The sequence below is a fragment of the Emydura macquarii genome, unplaced genomic scaffold, assembly GCF_026122565.2.
Source record: "Emydura macquarii macquarii isolate MOO-44397 ecotype Brisbane River unplaced genomic scaffold, CSIRO-AGI_Emac_v2 contig_2897, whole genome shotgun sequence".
NCBI lineage: Eukaryota > Metazoa > Chordata > Testudines > Chelidae > Emydura > Emydura macquarii.
In genome coordinates, this window is record NW_027133034.1 from 42897201 (window position 1) to 42916951 (window position 19751).

The window sequence follows — 19751 nt, forward strand, 5'->3', positions numbered from 1 at the left end:
GGACATAATTTGTTTTTAATGTTTGTTGCTGGTTTTTACACAGCCGTTTGTTGTAACATTTGTAATAAATTGTAGGCTGAAAGTATCCCTCCAAAATGGGAAGCAGAGAGACAATGAGGTCAAGTCTTGCTTTGATGAGAGCAAAATTCCCATTAACATTAATGGGAGTTATATGAACACACTGAGGGGAAGATAAGATCCCTGTAATTTTTCCCCCCAAATTAAAGACTTGCAAAAAACTGAGTATTTCAGACAGGGTTTTTTGAAAGGACAGGATAAATCTGAACAAAAGAGTTTGAATTCTACAATATCTAAATCCTACAAATAGGAATGAACCATATACCTTTCTGTATCTGTCCACAAAAGTCATAAAACATTTCAATCTTATATAACAACTTCCATCCAAGAATCTCAAAATGTGTTACAAATAGATTAAGCCTCACAAAACTCTTGTCAGATAGCTATTATTGCCCTCGTTTTACAGATAAGGAAATTGCAGCACAGAAACATTCAGACCAACCTTTTAAAAAATGGCTTAATTTGGGGTGCCTCAATCCAGGCAACCAGAAATTGAACCATCCAAAATTAGAGACATTTTTTAAATTTTAGCCCTAGTAAGCTGGTCCAGAAACATGAAGTAGTTGTGAATAAAGATCCAGGACAGAGCCAGGAATAAAGATCACTTGTTTCATAGTCCTCTGATCTACACCAGACCATCTTCCATTGCACTAAGAGAGGGTATTGATCAGACTGGACTGAGCTTTCTCAGGTACTGTTTTCAGGTAAAAAGGATAATCCAAAAATGTATAACAAAATTATTTATACCTAATATATACGATCTTTATTTTTAACTACAGTGACTGCTTTGTGTATCAGTTCTTATTTATATTTCTTTTGTTTTTTTCTGAGATAAAAAATTAGAAAATGAGATTACAACTGATACATTTCTAATGGATCCTCTACACTGTGGTTCATACGTTTATTAGCAAAGTATACTTTTATCATGTCTCCTCTAATTTAGCTCCTCTTTAAAGTAAACAGTCCATATCTTTTCAATCACTCTTCATATGAGAGCTTTTTCATACACCTAATCACTTGGTGTCATCCATATCTGAATCACTTCTAATTATACAATAGCCTTTTTGAACTGGGGTGTGCAGAACTGGACACAGTATTCCTGGTGAAAGTGAACCATTCATTGGTATAATGGCATTGTAATATTTTCTGTATTATTCTCCACTCCATTCCCTATTCCTTTTGTTTGCTTTTTTCCCTGGTGCTGCACATTGAACAGAGGTTTTCAATGACCAGACCTAGCACTGATCCCTGTGTTACCTAACTAGATACCTTCTCCCAAATCAACATGTTGCAGTTTATTATTATCCTTTGTTGATGTTCCTTCATCTAGTGTTCAATCCACATATCAGGGTTTCTCTCTTAGGCAATCTGAATTATTTTTAGAGTAATATTTTATGAAGTGCTTTGTTAAAATCCACTACCATTTTCTATTCTAATTTTGTAATTCTCTTTCAAAAAAAGCAATCAAGTTTTTCTGGCCAGTTTTCTCTCTTATGGACCCATGCAATTTTTTTGCTCAGAGTTCCACTGCACTTTGGATGTTCACTGATTGATATGAAAAGTACTATGTCTAGTATGTTGTATTTGTGAAGGGATGAATCCCAGAAGTTTCTGGAGAGGGTTTTTTGCATGCATTTGAATAGGACGGGCATGGATGAGTGAAAGAGAGACAGACTCTTTTCGTATAAAGCTATTCTGCACAGGCTAACTTTCAGTGGGATGTACATTGGTTAATTCACTGCTCCAGCATTTGGTTTTGCATTTTGTTTACTTTTGAAGACCTAGTCTTTGGCTCCAATTCTCAACTGATAGTATGTGGCTGGCTCCATAAGGGTACACCAATCTACCTATCCATACGCTACCAATGGCATGAGCAGAGTCTTGAAAGAAATGTGCTAGTCTCAACCTAGTTCCTGCACATGAAAAGGGACATAGCTACCAAACAGCTGGACATGACTTTCAACTTCATTTTAGCATAGGAACTTCATTACAATGCACGGGTGTTATCATTCACTGTAGAGCTGTGTTGTTCAAGCTGCACAAAAGATCTTGCCTGCATTGTGTTTGCCCATTGCTCGGAGGGTTAGATTCTGCCCTTTGAAGTCAATGGCAAACCTTCAGTAAGGCCAGGAGTTCACCCTTAATCTCATTTTTTTAAATTACACTCGTTCAAAAAGAAGAAGCTTCTATATAGTGGCTTCTTACTTTAAAAATCCCAACATGGAGACAAAACCTATATTTACACCCTTCACACCTCTATCCAAATCACACTTCTCAGTCCCCTTCTTATACCACTTCCTTATGGCCCTGTGGTGATAACTGCTGATTGGCTGCTTCATCTTCAGTTGACTGTAAAACTAAATTAACTTAAAGAACAAACCATATCTGAAGCCAATGAAGCATATCGATGCTTCAGTCTTGCCTCTGCCATCCCACTGGCAATGCCTCAGTAAACATGCCTTGAAATGAAAGATCCAGCATCTTCCTACACACTGTCGCCATCCATAGAACATCCAGTATTATAGCTATACGCTGCCAAAGTCACTGAAAGCTTTGGCAACTCAAAGTAACATTTTGCATATTTGCACTATGCACATAGCAGTGACAGCTGCTCAGACAGATTTCTGAGTCTTTTGCACTACCAGTTCCCCACGTATTTCTATCCTTGGCATTCCTTTCAAGGATAGAAAATACCAGCTGTTACTCCTGGCCACCAAGGCAGCAAACAACATTCCTGCCCCACACCCTCCAAATAAATAACAGAGACAATCAACAAAATCTGGGCTGAGGAATGGCTTCCATTTCCAAATCAAACCAATAAAATGATATTGGCTCATTCCATCTCTCCAGCAGAAGCCTGTGAATCTTCAGTGAAAATAAAAACAAAAATAAAAAGGCTGAAAATGGTGGCATTTGGTTTTCTTGGCTTTTCAAAGTACCATTAAAAGGCAGGCTAAAAGCTTTTTTGCTGTCAGGCTATTTATTCATACAAGTCTATGGCACAATGGTACCCCATTCAGTAAAACAGATATAGAATGTGTGAGTCAATCCAGATCAAATATGAATCTTCTGAAATCTACACCCCAAATCCTAAAACAGATAGAATACAAATTGTTTTCAGATCTCCGAAACTATCTATCTCCATCTTATTTATAGGCAGAACATAGAGGCAATAGTCTTTCATCACCTTATTTTTATTTTTCATAAATCTCCACATATTCTATCTATATTTGTACCCATTGGCATATCCTTTGTGTACATTTAGTACATTATAAAAGAAAGAAATCTCAGTGAATGCACTAGACCTTAATAAGAGCTAGTCATTTTGTTCATCAGCAATGATATATTCAGATATAAAATAAACAACAGCATGGGTATATAAAAGAGAAATCTTGCCTGACAAACTTGATTGCTTTTTTTGACAGGAAGCAAAAACTTTGGTTCCTAATTCTCATTTAGAGATAGTATATATCAGAGAGAGAGAAGAAAGGAGAGCAAATTAAAATCCACAAAGCCTTTACGTCTCTCGTGATAACTGCACGTCATCGAATAATGGCTAGGCAGGTAGTGAACTACAATTTCTTATTCATTAGCTTACTGCACCCATGCATTGTGCACACAGCTAGTCTCCTGTAAATCACTCTATTATTATTATTCCATCCTATCTCCACCCCTTCCGCCTGCTTGTTTGTTTCACACTCTAGTTCTGCCTTCCCTTTAAGCTCTCTGGGGCATTGCCTGTCATTTATTGCATAATTGTACAAAATATAACTCAGTAGGGCTTGACTTGGCTTGACTTGGTTGAGGCCTCTAAGTGCTAGCACAATATAATAATCATAAATAATCTGATTGTTTTTTCTCCACAGTGCAATTAGGCTTTTCTCATGCTGCCATCTTCCATGTAAGAAAGTGTGTAGATCACAATAAGATCACTAGTGATCAGTAGAAACACAAACACTATTGAGATTTTAAAAACAAGTTCTGATGGATAATGGAAGGGGTAGAATAGAGGGAGTGGACCAGTTCCAAGTCTGTGGAGTCAGTGGGAATCAGTGAACCAGTCCCAGTATTGACAAGTAACAGTAATTTTAAAAATAGTTCATTTAGGGCATAAACACCATGGATTAGCTAGTCTCTTACATATGAAACAGCTGGCAATGAGCAGGTCCTCTTTGAAAGAGTCTCCAGACCAGTTTCTAATCTTAGATGTGCCAAACATCCTGTGTCTCAAAAAAAAATCTGCTTATGCACGCTAGCAGAGTAGCAGGCTTTCTCTAGCTTGCTGTACTTCTGGGATTAGAAACTGGCCCTTAAACACAGCATGTCAAAAGTTTGAGTTTCACTTCAACCACTTCATACATGAATAAACAATTCTTGTCCTCTTTCTTCAGATTCTTTTTTCACAGTGCTTTGGATTTAAAATGTTAAAGATAACTCTTCACTCTGGACCCTTTTCAGGTTACAATTTTTAAACCACAGACTTCTCAAAAAGCCAGTACTTGCTATATCTAAAATGTTATTTGAATTCCACGTACTGCTACATGAATTGTTTGCTTAGCAAAATATCCAACTGCTTTTCATATGTTGTTAGTTATAAAAACAGTGGCATATTTTGCACCTTACATTGAAACAGCGTGTTTTTTTATTCATGAGAGCTCAACAGTATATTATATACCTATTCAATTCTGTCTTTCATATAAACTTAAAGTATTGACGAATATCTATCACATTACACTTTCCTATACTATGTTACTAAACAGACTGCAAAACTAAACCATTTTGGCCCATTATTGGAGATTAGGAATTGCTTTATATAATTTTCAAGACTGATACTAAAGAATATCAAACCACAAAATGTTTGAGTTCAAGTTAATGCTGGAATTAGGGGGAAGGATCCTCTCATGGATCGGTAACTGGCTAAAAGAAAGGAAACAAAGGATAGGAATAAATGGTCAGTATTCATAATGGAGAGAGGTAAATAGAGGGATCCCCCAAGGATCTGTACTGGAACCTGTACTTTTCAACATATTAATAAATGATCTGGAAAAAGTGGTAAACCGTGAGGTGGCAAAGTTTTCCAATGATGAAAATATACTCAAGTTAGTTAAGTCCAAAGCAGACTGAGAAGATTTACAAAGGGATCTCACAAAACTGAGCGATTGGGCAACAAAATGGCAGATGAAATTCAATGTTGACAAATGCAAAGTAATGCACATTGGAAAATGTAATCCAAACTATACATATAAAATGATGGGATCTAAATTAGCTGTTATCACTCAAGAAAGAGATCTTGGAGTCATTGTGGATAGTTCTCTGAAAATGTCTTGCCAATGTGCAGCTGCAGTCAAGAAGGCTAAACAGAACATTAGGAACCATGAGGAAAGGGATAGATAATAAGACAGAAAATATCATAATGCTACTATGTAAATCTATGGTATGCCCACACCTGGAAGACTTTGTGCACTTGTTGCCACCCCATCTCAAAAATAGATAGGGCTGAAAAAAGTACAAAAGAGTACAACAAAAATGATTAGCAGTATGGACCAGCTTCCATCTGAGAAGAGATTAGAAAGACTGGGATTATTCAGTTTGGAAAAGAGATGTCTAAGGGCGGATATGATAGTGTTCTTTAAAAGCACGAATGGTGTGGAGAAAAAGTGTTATTTACCCTTTCACATAACACAAGAAACAGGGATCACTCAATGAAATTAATAGGCAGAAGGTTTAAAATTAACAAAAGGAAGTATTTCTTCACATAACATACAATCAAGCTGTGGAACTCATTGCTAGGGGATGTTATGAAGGTGAAAACTATAACTGGTTTCAAAAGAGAATTAGATAAATTCATGGATAATTCCATCAATGGCTATTAGCCAAAATGGTCAGGGATGCAACCCTGTGTTCTTGGTGTCCCAAAGTCTCTGACCACCAGAAGCTGGGACTAGATAACAACAGATGGATCACTCAATAATTGTCCTGGTGTGTTCACTCCCTCTGAAGCATCTGACATTGACCATTGGAGGAAGACAGGATACTGGGCTAGATGGACCATTGGTCTGACCCAATATGGACATTCTTATGTTGACCAACAGACCAATTTACAAATAAGGGAATAGACCTTTGTGGAGCTGTGTGAGGAGCTTGCACCAAACCTCCAGAGACAGAACAATTAATTCAGGGAAGCTATACCACTTCAGAAGCTGGTTGCTCATGAATCTTGCCCTGTGGAAGCTAGAAACATCAGACAGCTATAGATCCAGTCCAAATCATTTTCAGGCTGTGCACGTGTGAGGCTATTAACACTGATCCACCCCATGGGTGGCTCCCATAAAACAAGTTCCAGAAGTAATAGCTGGATTTCAGAGGATGGAGTTTCTGAACTGTTCAGGGGCCCATCACAAGGGGCAAGTGAGTATGTGAACCAAAAAGGTTCAATCATTCTGAAAGTCTTAGTGGACCACAGAGGCAAATTCATGATTACAAACATGGGGAACACTGGAAACATTCATGATGCCAGTGTGACGAGAAAATCAGGACCATATTTGAAGGGGTAAGAAGGGACTTCATTTCCCAGAAAAGATATTGTTCTGTACGGTGTTTGAGCCAACTGTTATTTTGGGAGATCCCACATACCCACACCTTGGCTCATGAAACGGTACCCTGACACCAGTGATCCTGAAAAAAAGATACTCAGTTACAAACTCAGTAGCTACAGAATGGTTGTGGAGTGCCCATTTGGTAGAGTGGAAGCTTATTAGTGCTGCATTTTCACCCATCTAGATTCCAACGTGGCAAGTGCCATTTGTATAACCAGCATTGACTGCACAGTCCATAATGTTTGTGAGGGTAAAGGGGAGTGCATCACCCTGAGCAAGCTCAGGACAAGTCTGGTTTATAAATGCCATGCACACTGGCAAAGGAAATTAGGGATGCCATGTACGCATACATCTTGTCAGAGCAGGGAGCCAAAGGTTGATATCTGCCTGCGCCAACGAACGCATTCATATCCAGTACAGCTGCTGGAAATGCAAAAGAGGGAACATTGATACATGCCTGTGGGACTCCATAGCTTTCTGAGGGTTTTCTTTCCCTGTAGTCAAAGATCATTGGCTGTTTGTTCATGAGACACTACACATGTTACAGAAAATAACATGGCACCTCCACTGCATAATCATCTGGGGATTGGGGTTGTGCTGTGTAGGATAGCGGGTGAGTTCTAATGCAGTCATTGTGCAATGTTTTTATCTTTCCTATTCACACTTGTTTATGAAGCTCTGTAAATGGAAGCACTCAATCTCTCTTAACTGTATGAAGATTTGCTTGAGGGAAGGGATGTTCACTCATTTTTTGGTTTTTTTGACCGTTGATTGTCAGCACTACTAACTGGAGTCAGCTGCTGTTATAGGAGACTAAAGCTGTTGAAACTGGTTAAGGTTTTAAAGGGGAAGGAAGGACTGTTTATGCACAGGCAGTAACAGATGCTATCATTGCCTGTATTGTTACTGGAATTGTGTTTCGATTTTTCCTGCATGTGAACTAAACCATAAAGATGTTCATCTACTCTTCGGTATTTTAGCCTGTGGCTGTGTTGAAAACGAGTAGGCAGTTCTGTACGCACATCATAATGCACTTTCCCCATCCTCCTGTTTATCCTTGGGATGCCAGACAATTACACACCATTCAAATTCATGTGCTGTGAATCATGAGTCCCAATCCCGCCTCTGACAACATCTTCAGTTCCTCCTACTTCAGAGGAAAGGGCCACACACAAGTGAAGGATTGTAAAGTATTAGATGTAATTGAAAAATTTTAAAAAAAGTTAACCACCCAGCTTTAAAACATTTAGGGAATGCAGCCAGGAACACAGCTAGATGCTAATATCTCTGCACCCATCTTCTTGCCTTTTCCTAACAAGAGGGAACAACAGAGGAAAATGACTCAGGGTGAGGGGGAAAACTGGTGACATCTTCTGCAAGATGTTGGAGATACAGACTGTTGATGGAGTCCAGGGCATCCTGCAGGATCTATGTTCTCCTCCCAGTCACTGTGGGAGGGGATACTTAGGGGCGTGGGGGGGGATGTCTTGAAATAGGGTCCTCCAGTTCAGTAGCACACTGGACAGCAGGTAAAGGAGGATGTGGCAGCAGCAGCAGTTGCTGATGATTGAGTGGTTCAGTGGCCTTAGAAGCAGGTGGACTCTGAACTCATTTGGCCACCGGTTCAAGGAGTCTCTCCACTAGGAAATGCTCCTATTCTCTGAGGTGTGCCTGCTACTCCATGAACTGCTTCATCAGTGTCTCTTCCTGCTTATGAGACCAATCCTCCCTTCCCCTGAGGAACTGAAACTGCTGCTGGTTTCTCTCTCCAACCCTGTAAGCAGCACTCCCAGGGTTCTTCTCTGCCTGCCTCTGCTGTCTTTGGAGTGCTGTCCCTGTCCTACTGGTGGAATGGTTACCCTCTCAGGAGCTGGAAGTCCTACCAATTCAAATACATTATAATGCATTTCTTCCCTTTTGGAAGAAGACAAGAAATCCTCCCCCCACATAACTCTGCTGTAGGTGGCCACAATTTTGATACTTTTCAGCATTCCCAGAATGCAACTTTTAGATTATCCTTAGGTCTCAGGCAACTTTTGCAGCCCCTCGGGAAGGAACAAAGGCTACTAGTGGTAAGAAAAATGCCCAGTTTTTTAAGTAAGTGTTTCTACTGCCTCAAGGGGTGGAGGGGGGGAGATGTCTATGGGCTATGTTACCAGCTTGTAATGTCTTTTTCAAAAGCTGAACATTTGGAGAACATAGCCATTTTCAAGCTACTAGAATGGGAGAAAAAAGAAGGAGCTCTCCAGTCCTGTGGAAGAGATCCAAAGAAATGTTTCTGAGAATGGTCACCTCTCTCCATGTAGCTGAAGGGGGAGTGGTCAGTTATAAAAGGTGGACAAAGCAGATTGTCACTGCCATTGAATCTCAAGCCCCAGCTGGAGTTTGTCTTACCCTCAAAATTAGCTGAAATATGAGACCCAGGATTTTGCTGGTGGACATGGTGTCCTATGGAGAAGGGAAGACCTGAAATCTTCACAGACCCAGGTCTCTCCCCTGGGATCCCTCTAAGCCCCTTGTGGGAGGGAAGGAGAGTGCAATCAGATTCAGAAATGGGGTAGAACTGGGCAACATTTTTCACAGAACTTTTGCCAAAAAATATAGGTGTGTTGAATTTGTTGAATTGTTTCAACTGAAGAAAAAAAATCCCCTTAAATTTGAACCATTGTTTTGACATTTTCAAAATAGGACATTTTGACTTTTCAGTTTGAAACTACTTTGTTTCAATTTTTTCTTAAGTTTATTTTCTTTAAAAAAAAAAAAAAAATCAAAAATCTGACAAAATGCAACATTTTATTTTGGGTCAATGACATTTTTTACCTTTTCAGTTTTCCAAAAAATTCAAAGGATTTTCATTTCAGTTTTGCTACCAAACCAAGACAGTTATTCACACAGCTCTACCTGGAGTAGGCTGAAGAGGGTCTACACCAAGTTATTGGTTATGTGGCCTAGTTCAAACAGAAATGGATTCAGGAAAGTCCTATGGTCAGAGTGTACGAATACAATGATCCCTTCTGGCCTTATAATCTATATGGAGGGAGCCCAGTAACTTTGCATTGGACCCATTTAAATACCTTGCAATGCAGACGTGTGGAGGGGATAGGTATACAGCACCCCTGCTCTAGTCCACCCAATAGATGGGGCAGAGAGTTGCATGGGCTGAAAGTTATTCTGTAACATTGATTTCAAGATATTACAGAAAAGCTCACTTTAAAAATGCAGATAGATTAAACAATAAGATAAACAAGGAGCTCCAAATGGAAGAACAAACTTTCATTGACTCATAAGGTTGATGAGGAAACCTAAGAGGAATAACAAAAAGACTTTACATACACATTGTCATGTCTCTGAATAAGTTAACTAGTAGCCCTGTCTTACTTACCCAGCACTAAGCTCTATTCTGTGAAAGTGTTTTCACAATTTTTAAGTTATGTGACATTACTGGATGCTCTGGAGTTTTGTTTGAAGCAGTATGCTGGCACTTCACCTTATATGTGCAGTTCAGTTTTTCTCAAATACAAATAGAATTAAAAAAACATTTTAAGACTATAAAAGGCTCAGACTAGTAATCATGAAATCATGCATCTACAGACAGGTAAAGCAGATCTTTCCATTTAAAAGTATGAGAATTGCAATTTAAGAGATTTCACAAGAATGCCAAATTTTATCAAACCATAGTTTCAATGGATTTTTAAAGAAAGGAAAGTATTTCAATAAAAGAGAGTAACATTTCTAGAAGAGATAAACAATTTGAATCTGACTCTAGAATGTTAAAAAATAGTAGATATATACCATACGTGAAAGACCTAGCATCACTTCTTTCTCTTTGCTAAATTTATCAATTAAACAAATCATGGCTTTGTTTCATGTGTCATCACCACCACTTAGATCACTAAAAACCACTTCAACAATTAATACGGTTCAGGATGCGGGAAGAAGACAAATTGATTTTCTAAAGCTGTAGTGTTGAGTAGCACAAGCAGGCTTGGAGTGGCAATCTGAGTAGAATCAGTACACATAGAAAAGTCAGGAAGGAATTATTTGTACAGACCTCTGTCTACAACAGGCACCTCTGAGTACCCTTGTAGTGGCACTTTCTATGATGTCCATGTCATCATACAGCTTTGAAAGGAGCAATTGTATGGCCTCATTAGTTAGGTACCCTTGGCTGTTGCAGAAACAATAATCACTCCAACTTCAACTTGTTCCTGAAATGTAGAGATAAAAGGTTTGTGTTCAGAAAATAGGGTGAATCCTGAAACATAGGAATATATAAATAGACACTGGTGCTTGCCTCAGGAAAAAAAAAAAGTGTTTGTTTCAGAAACAAACACTGCTAGGTTCGTATGCTAATACAAGCTATGCCAGCATATTGTAATAAACTGGTTTTCTGAGGTGTGATGAAAAACCTAGTAATGACAATCTGGCCACTTATTCACATTTCTTAACAACAGGAAACAGGTGCCCCTGAATTTCAATTCACAAAGCAGAATCCAAAGTCCATTGAACTTAATGGGAGTCTTTCCATTTACTTCAATAGGTTTTGGATCAGGTGCTTGATATCATCATTAGAACTGGCTGAAATTCTGCATTTGTTTCGGGGGAAACTGACACTTTGAAAACAAATTTCATTCTAATTCAGAAACATTTTCAAAATATACTGTGAAATGGAAATTCTGAACATTTCTGAAATTAAAAGGCATGATATGACATAACATGTCATTTCATGGGCTACTACTGGAATGACCTATTGCAGCAGTTCCCAAGCTGCGGTATGCAGGCCACCTCCCAATGGTATGCGTCCACCTGCTGCTGAGAGGCTGGCCAGGAGCTGCTCCAATGCCAGCCCTGCCCCCAAGCAGGGTGACAGCCACTTCCCCCTTTGCCCCTCCTCCCCCACCACTACAGGTGGTAATATTACAGGTGGAGACGTTTTATGTTGGTGGTATGCAGTGTCATAAAGTTTGGGAACCACTGACCTAATGTAAAAAAAAAAAGTAATATTAAAAATAAAATATTTTTAACAAAATTCATTTTGAAATGTAATTGAAAGTTTTTCAAAATGGAATGTTCCAAAACAAAAGATTTCCCATTTCAATAAATATTCCACTGTCCCTGGAGAATATTTTGTCAAAAATCAATAAAACGTGAGAAATTTCAATTGTCAAAACAGCATTTTCAGACAGAACTTTTGATAAAGATTTTTCCAATGAGCTCTAATCATGATTCAGCTAAGATTAGAAAAACAGCAATTTAAGACGCATGCAGAAAAGCATCTATCATGGTTTCATTTTAAAGTTCTATCTACCAGTCATATCTGAAAAACTCATGTTTGATTTTTTCAGTTAGCTTTAGAGAAACTGACTTGCTCAGAACAACCAAACAAGAGCTGTGAGAGATCAAAGAAATCCCACTTCATGAGCAATCACTTCTTAAGAAAGGGGAAAAACAGTTTGTCAGATGTGGTTGCCTAGGGAAAGCTTAATTAGTCAATGAATACTCTATGAAGCTCAAAACCAAAAGTATTAGGGAAAAACTCAAACTAGAGAAATAAAAATGGTCTTTTGGCACTTGATTCAGCATTTCCCTCATTTTTCCTGTGTCTGTCCCCTGCTTTAGTGTTAAGCAAGTAGTTAGCAAAGGAATCATCAACGGAACAAATTTGGATTCCTCCCCATCCACCTGCAATCCTCCATCACAGGGCTACTCAGAGAACCATGCCAGTACAGGTGGTTTCACAGTCACAAACACACTCCAGGCTGTTTATCTTTCACCAAGGTGTATATTTATTCTCCTCTTACCTAGCCATACTGTGCAATACAGACTTACAGCAAGGGCAGACTTCCCTGCAGCCCTCACTCACCAGCCAAGGCACCCCTACCAAGCAACTTGTCTGAACTGCCCCTTGTTTCCGGTTTGCTCTCCTATATTCTTTCCAATTATCTTATTGTCCCAATGATTGTCACTCAGGTACTCACAATCGCCCAATGGAAAGTGTAACATTGCCCTAAGGCTGCTGCGATGTCAGTGATCAGGGTGCTGCTGATAGCAGCCTTATAGAAATGCATGAACAGATTGTGAATTCCCCTACTTCATTTCTTCTTTCAAAAATGTATTTTTGGAGTTTTGTGGGGATTTTGGTTTTTTTGTTTTTAACTTTATGCACCACCCATGGATATTTGACATTTAAGCTCTCTCACTTAATTGTGACTGATCAGGTAAGAGATTGGGCCCTGTCTTGCAGCACCCAGCTTGCTCTTGCTGAGCCAGCAATCCCTGAGTATCCCTGATAATTTCCAGCAGGGTCAGTTGTTGGGGGTTTTTTAAATTTTATTTCAAGTCACAATAACAACAATTAAAATTTCCCCCATCTGCACCTCCTCCCATTAAGTTCCTCCACCCAGAATTCCTAGTTCTTACCTCAGAGCCTTTTTTGATAATGTCTCCCTTCTATCCATTTTTGGGTTTGGGAGCAATTCCCCTCAGCAGCAATGCCATCCTCTGGCAAATATTGCATCACCCCCTCATCATTTCCTCCTCTTATTAGGATCAGCCAGTTAAGCTGCAGGTCTTTTCCTAGGTGAGCAGGAAAGCTCATCAGCCAGCCAGCCAGCCAGCTGCTGGCCTCTGAGCTCAGTCAAATGGTATCCCTTAGACCTTCAGAGGCATTATTTCAGTTCCCTGTGTAGGGGAGCGATCAAGCAGGATACTTATGTGTACTAATTTCAAATTGAGTTTCTGCAAGAAGGAATACATGGGACTTTGAAATATATTTTGTATGAATATTAGTGCCAGTAAAACCTGATGGTTTAATTGTTTGTGGAAAGCAAGCTCAAAAGTAGTGGTGAGCATGGCTGGAGCAAATTCATTTAAACAATCAAATGTACATTCCTGTAAATATTTTACATCATTCACCTATTTCTACATATTGGAACCTTAGAATCCACCCAGGGACAAGATTGTTGTGAAAAGAAGATGGTGTGTATTTTTTAACATATTCTTAGTTCTAACCATAACCACACCTAAATCAGTCACACAATGGACTCAGGGAAGATATAGACACTGGATTGTTAGAGCTTTGAGACAAGAAACATGTCTTACTAAGAGTTTGTATAGCACCCAATTCTGATTGGGGACTTTAGGGTAATATAAATGATAAATAATAATAGAAAGTTCACTGTGATTCATGGGATCATATTATTCATTATTTGTACATAGTGGAGATCCTCTGAGTATTCAAGAAAACTTTGAAATTGCTGTAAGTTTCACAAAGTTAAGCATGATTGGTTATTCATCCTATTTGCTACTCATTATTCATTATCATTCTGTTTAAAATATCTCAGTCAGTCAATTGAGAAGCAGAAAAAAATACTCTGATTTAGGTGACCAGCTGCATGCAACACAAATAATGACTAACCAATACTGAATAGCTAAACTGAACTCATCATAAACAAAATGTTGTCTGAGAATTATTAGTCCAAACTATTCTGTGAATGCATATCAATAACAAATACATTTTAGAACATCAGTATCTGCTTGTGAACAAGTTACTAATAAAAAAGGGGCTACATTCCTAACATATATTATTCATAACAAGTAATTCATCTGTCACCAATAAATACCAGCTTTTTATTTTAGGAGTCAAAGAAACACCATTTTGGTCTGCTCTGTATTCTAGCAGACATTTTCATTTTCTCCATTTGAGTTTGAGATCTCCAGACAAACAAAATATATAATTTAATTCCTAGTAAAATATATAATTTAAAAATATCAAATTGGCTATTTCAGTTCTGAAAGAAAGAAAGAAAGAAAGAAAGAAGCCTTTTACTCATTCAGCCCTTGCTGAGTAAACACAATGGACATGACATGCTGGTTTGACAGACCACAGACTGATGTCACTCTATAAATCAGTTTTTACTTGAGTTTTGCCAGATTATCTACTGTCAACTAATATTGAAAAATGTCTAGTGACTTTGGGCATGAAGGGACTATAAGAGCATCTTTGCAGACAGTCTGGGAGTAAATGGCAGGAATCTAACACAAATTAATAGTAATAAAAATATTGTTACTGGTAAGAAGAAATATTTGTAACAAGCTACTGTATACACAGAACAAAGAAAGAGGAATAAATGGAACTACAGACCCTATCTGCATTGTGGCCAAGCTAACATTACTGCAGGAACTTTAGCTTTTGCATTTCCTGATTTATTTTCTTTTCAGATGGTGCAACCATAACATTAAATTAATACAGCATTTCATGTACCAGACTGCCTGGGTTTTTGAAGCATAGAACTATTTCTTTTAAGCAAGACACTTGCACCTCTGTGGAAAGCACACTCCTTCAGCTGTATGCTCACTTCAAGGAGTGCACATTCATCTGAGGCACTGGTGTGCATTCTTTGCAAGGGCTGCACCAGTGGCTCCATTAAGTCAACTGAGAGTGCACTGGGTATCCCAAAGCTGGTCACTTTCTCCTTAGCATCAGTCCCAAAGAAGCCAGGGAGTACAGTGTTTAAGGTAAAGAAAAAAGGTGCTGGCTTCAAGTATTATATCCCAACTAGTGAGAAGAGCACCAAAATGTTGCCAGGCCAAAAGAAGTCCGAAGTAGTCTGGTGATCCACTTCTCAGCCATCCATCTAAAATTTCCTAGGTTGTGGAGTATATTTTGCATCTCAGGACCTGAGAGTTCAGGGTTATAAAACATTCAAATAAACATTATTTTGGGGTAGAATAAAGGAGTTGGAAGTGGTCCAACTGAAGAAGAAACAATCAGTCAAAGCCCGACAAATTTCTCTTAATCTATATATTAAAGTGAACACCTTCATAACAGTTCTGGCATGTGCAAAGCATGTATCTCTCTGAAATCACTTACTTCATGGACTCAATGTGCAGGTTTCAAATGGTCAGAAATAAAACTCTAATGTAGCAAATAAGTAAGTGAATACATTTCAATAGGATTTGGGTGTCTTACTTTCTCTAGGTGCCTTTGAAAATCCCAACCAGAAGTTTTGAAAATGGGGAAAATATATTTTTTCATTGCCATCTGATTAATCTATGGATGAAGGAACTTTGCTCAAACACAAACTACATTCTTTTTGAACAGTGACTAAGCATGGAAAATTTCCTCTGATAAGAAATTTGTAAAAACCCATTATAAAAACTTGATCACACTGGATTCTCCTTTACAATCTTAGCCATAGTACGAATCCACAGTCAGAAGAAATAATTCTGAGTATCTCTTGAAAAATCCAACTTTCTCTGTTTATGTATTAGTGTTATTGAGGATTCATAGTCTGCAAAAGCTTAGGAGACCCTGATACAATGGGCCTGGCAGCTTATGTAGTGTCTTATCCAAAGTTCACTGGAATTCAGTAGAAAGATTCAATGGACTTTGGATCAAGTCCTTATGCCATTTTTACACCAGTATAACTCAATTCACTTTGGTGAGCCCACTGCAGATTTACACTGTTTTAACTGATCTTAGAATCAGGTACAATGATTTCCAGACAATTGATTTTTAGATCTACTCATTAGTTATAGATGATCATCCAGTAAGACATTGTTCCAACAAAACTCATGTATCATACTGCACATAATGGATGAGATTTTCAAAAGCCTTTTGCAAGGGCCTACCTGTGCTCTCATTGAAGTCATTCATAAAATGCACATTAAAGTCAATGGGAGCAGAGTTAGACCTATGCTTTATAAAATCCTACCTAATGTATAATATAACTGACTACTTACAAAATCCATACTCTTGTGTCCATATCCTCTGTCTATGTGGACAGCTGATCGGCATTACTCATTAATCAGGGATAAGTAACAAAGGAATCCTTCATAACTGTCTCCATCTATTCCAGCCAGGACTGCAGCTATTGCCCCTAAGAATTCCTGTGTCCTGCTAGCTACAGAGAGGAAGAAACAGGAAAGGGAAATGACCTTACACCACCTGTGTAGCATGGTAAAAGCACTGATGGGAAAGTCCAGTAAGTTTGTACTCAGCATTTTCTGCAGCAGATCTGCTGACTTACATGCTTGGGAAATTCCCTGGTGTCTTGGTACCTTATAGGCTCATAACTTACCTCTGCTTTTATTGTGAACTTAGATGACAAACTGCATTGTGTTTACAATCTGCTGAAGCTTGTGAGCTTGGAGGTGCTAGTTTAGCAGAGATCAGATGGCTGGTGAAAACCTTGGTCCAGCTCCAGGGAAAAACAGAAAAGCAAATATCCATTTGACAACGCAATAGTATCAGCTAAACCATGGGTACCAGGATAATAAATTACGAGGTGCAGCAGCTTTAGTTGGAAGTTCAAGATTCTGTTGTGAAGTATACGGTTTGTCCTCATAATTTGTTTATGTCACCTGAAGTGCTGTCTGATAAAACAGAATATAACAATCTTGTGAACACATTGTATTGATATATAGCTCCTGACATTAAGTTACTAGAGCTCCCGCTCAGTCAACACAGGGCTCAGTAACAATGGCTGTCTGTTTAAATTCCTTATTGTAAAGAAATCAAACATAATTGATGAGGAAAGTTATTTATATAAACAACAGATTCTGGTGTGAATCCCTTGTGTTATATTATCATATTCTCTTGCATCTGGGGTGGGCACTTTTATTCGGAATGTTTATTCATTGGTCTATTTTAAAAAATGTTTTTCTTATTTATATTGGTTTTTACCAAACATAGAAGCTATCAGCGATTTCTGTCACTCTGTTCCTCGAGGTGTATTCTGTAAGAGAAGTTACTGATTCCAACTGTTTGTAACTTTTGATTAACTTAACTTTCAGAAAGAGCTTTCTAATTTCTGCAAAGAACCTATAGGGACAAATTGTAAAATCCATGTTACAAATGATGCAAAAAAAAATCCCTACGTTAGTAAGTAGAGAAGATTGTAATACTTTGGGCTCATGTTCACATAATTACACAGACTGCCATCATACTTTTCTCCAGATAAAAAGTGTTTAGTCATGCCCTTTCTTTCTTTCTTTCTCACCAAAGAGATTTTGATAGGCTGCAAGTAACTGCTTATGGCTACAATTTCAGGCCCAGATCCTTCACACACCTGAATACATTTGCACATTTTAATAGTCCCATTAAACTCAATGGTTGAAATCCTGGCCCCACTGAAGCTAATGGGAGTTTTGCCATTGATTTCAATAGTGTCAGGATTTCACCCTTAGGGGCTATTCATATGTGTAAAGCTAAACAAATTCATAAGCGTTTGCAGGATGGAGGCTCGTGTCCCTCCCTGATACTAAGTGGCAGGACCTCCTTCCACCTGTTGAGGGCAAGGAAACCTGGTGGGCCAGTCTCTATTCTACCCTGGTCCCATGACCTGCCAGGGATATCAGCTGGTGGATCCTCCATGGAGCTGTGAGCACGGGTGTGTACCTGGTGCAGTTCAATACTCTACCCAACACCTGCCCCTTTTGTGGCTCAGGGAGATCCTGGTGCACATCTTCCTGGAGTGTGCCAGGTTGTATCCCCTTTTCCGGCTCCTCCAGAACCATCTCCTAAGATTTTGGCTGCACTTTTCCCCACGCTTCTTCATTTATGCACACCCCATTTGTGGCCCCACGAAGTCGTGAGACCTCCTCATCAATCTCCTCCTGGTGCTGGTCAAGGTGGCCATCTACCACACCAGGAGAAGGATGCTAGATGGGGAGGTGCTCTGTGACTGTGGGGCCTATTTCTATTCCTCCCTTGGTTCACGTATCCAGGCAGAATTCCTGTGGGCCATGTCTGCTGGCTCCCTAGACATCTCTGAGGAACAGTGACCTCTGTGTGGAGTTCTCTGCTTGGTGTTCCCCTCTGGTTCTCTACTTATGACCCTGTGACCTCATGCCCATTCTTGTCTTTTCATTTGTTGTCCCCGTTCATTTTAGCCCTGGGTTCAGTAGCCCCTGCCGTTAGGCTAAGGGAAGGGCCTTTAACTATGGGTGGGCTTGTGCCTGGCCACTTTCCCGGGACTTCAATAGGTGCAAAATGGAGGCCTTTGTTGGTCTTATTTGAACCAGGTCTTGATATGAAGATGGATTGAGTCCAAATGAAGCAAAAGGGATTTTACTCAGGCATAGCAGGATCACTTTTCAGGTCTGGGGACTATTAGGTAGTATAAGCATTGTTTACAAAGTCACAAAATAGTAACAATAGTAAACTACAAGTCTGTAAATGGTGAAAAAGAAATGGCTTATGTAGTCGAAAAATCCCATTATTTCCCAAGTCTTTTCTACCTTCTGCTTTGGTGACATAATTTTGCCCTTTGTTTGCTTGGAAACAAGAAGAAAAAGTGATGTACTGAATAAACAAAACTGATAAAGTTTAAAATAAAGTTTAAAGTTCCAGTCAGGCAGCGTGAGGGAGGGCAGCATGATGACTCATCTTACTAGTGTCAGTGTTAAGCTGCTGACCTTCCTCAGCAAGTTCACTTCTCAGAACTGATCATGAAGTTTGGAAGGAATGAAATGATCAGATGTGACTTTATTATGTCAGGAAGAAAATGGTTTTCCTTGGTAATCAGGAACAGGGACACTAGTCACCCCCAAGGGGATTCAAAAAACAGATCACCTGCCTGGAGTTCATACTGGGAACGTTACAATTTCTGACTCAGGGATGACAGAATTCAACATTGCTTAGCTCTCACATGAGATTTAATTGCATGCAAGGTTAGAGGCAGAAGAGATATTGAAAGAGACATATGGCCAAATATTTTTAAAATATAAACAGTGACACAGTTGACTAGAAAATGACCTATTTTTCTAGACACAGGTTGGGTGAGATAATATCTTTTGTTGAACCAGATTCTGTTGGTGCCAGAGGCAAACGTTCAAGCTCTAGAAACCTGAAGGAAAGCTCTGTGTAGCTTGAAGGCTTGTATCTTTCACCAATAGAAGTTGTTTAAAAAAAAAGATATTGCATTACCCACTTCATCTTCCTTATATCCTGGGATCATGGCTACAATAACGCTGCAAACAACTTATTTTCCAACAAATTTCTACAGTAGGATAAATCAAGATAGCTCCCTTGTATGCTAAAGTTTCAAGATAAGTGTTGTCTGAACTAAAAAT

The 19751-nt window shown here is 38.9% G+C and overlaps 1 long non-coding RNA gene across 1 annotated transcript in view; it reads right to left on the reverse strand.

Annotated features, from left to right (window-relative positions):
* LOC137167081 (uncharacterized) overlaps positions 1-13174 on the reverse strand; it is a 51583-nt gene extending 38409 nt beyond the window's left edge. The window contains exons 1-2 of the long non-coding RNA XR_010923975.1: positions 13095-13174; positions 10726-10882 (exon numbers count right to left, since the gene is read on the reverse strand). This is a non-coding gene — a long non-coding RNA (uncharacterized lncRNA). The remainder of the gene's footprint in view (positions 1-10725; positions 10883-13094) is intronic.
* Between the last annotated feature and the right edge of the window lie 6577 nt (positions 13175-19751).